The sequence below is a fragment of the Micropterus dolomieu genome, linkage group LG02, assembly GCF_021292245.1.
Source record: "Micropterus dolomieu isolate WLL.071019.BEF.003 ecotype Adirondacks linkage group LG02, ASM2129224v1, whole genome shotgun sequence".
NCBI lineage: Eukaryota > Metazoa > Chordata > Actinopteri > Centrarchiformes > Centrarchidae > Micropterus > Micropterus dolomieu.
The window spans coordinates 32,729,299-32,730,223 of NC_060151.1; the positions used below are offsets into that span (position 1 = coordinate 32,729,299).

Consider the following 925-nt stretch of genomic DNA (forward strand, 5'->3'; position numbering starts at 1 on the left):
GCTGGTTGGGGGGTGTCTCCTCTGGATTTTAGTGCCCGGACTGGATGCTTGGTGGTTGTGCCAGGATCCTGTGTGTGGAGGGATTGTGCTTTGGGGTGTGTCGATGGTTGCTTCGCAGTCGCGTCGCGGCCCTCTGGATTGTGGTCGTGTTGAGTCCTAGGGGCTAGGTGCAACTGCTGACTCCCTAGGGCTGAGGGGCTGTGGCTGCTGTCGCGGGGTGATTGCTGTCTCTTTTCTTTGGGGACGGTGGGGGTTTGTGTGTGGGATGCTTCGCTGCTAGGGAGGGAAGGGCGCGGGGGTGGGGGTCTTCTGGCCTGACCTGGCCTGAGTGGCATTTCCTCCTGGGTGTGGGCCGACCTTCGGGTCTTGGCGGTTGGGCCGTTCTGTCCTTGAGCGGGGTCCTTGCTGCTCCGGACCTGCTCCCTTGTAGGGGGGGGTTGTGCCAGCTCCGATGGCCTGGTGGTGCTCAGAGTGCTCCTGACTGTGGGGGACCGGTGAGGTGGTAGCAGTGGGGCTGCCGGAGGGGCCCCGGCGAGGACGGGGGATTGTTGGACTTTGGGTTGGGGCTGCACTGACCTGCCTCGGGAGTGTGTGGGGGTCTGGGGCTCGGGGCTTTGGGGCCTCTGGGTCTGGGGCGGGGCTGTGTGATGGGGGGGCTGGGCACCCCTGGGCCCGTCCTGGGGATGGGCGGGGTTGTCGCTGACTCTGGGGTGCTGCCGGTGCTAGAGGGGCTCTTGCTATAAGCCCTGGGCTGGAGGGACCTGGCGTCCTCCTGCTTAGGGGGGTGGGGGACGGGACTGAATGAATGATGGGGCCAGTCAGGAATCTGGTCTTCTAGCCTCCCTATGACCTCCTTCACCTTTCCCCCTTTGGTCATGTCTCACAACATACACCCTTAGGACCCTGGGGGGCGGGCAGCCTGCAG

General features: G+C 64.6%; 1 protein-coding gene across 2 annotated transcripts in view; it reads right to left on the minus strand.

Moving 5' to 3' along the window:
• Positions 1 to 925, minus strand: part of itga2b (integrin, alpha 2b) — a gene marked incomplete in the record, with an annotated part of 42,643 nt that overhangs the window by 21,943 nt on the left and 19,775 nt on the right.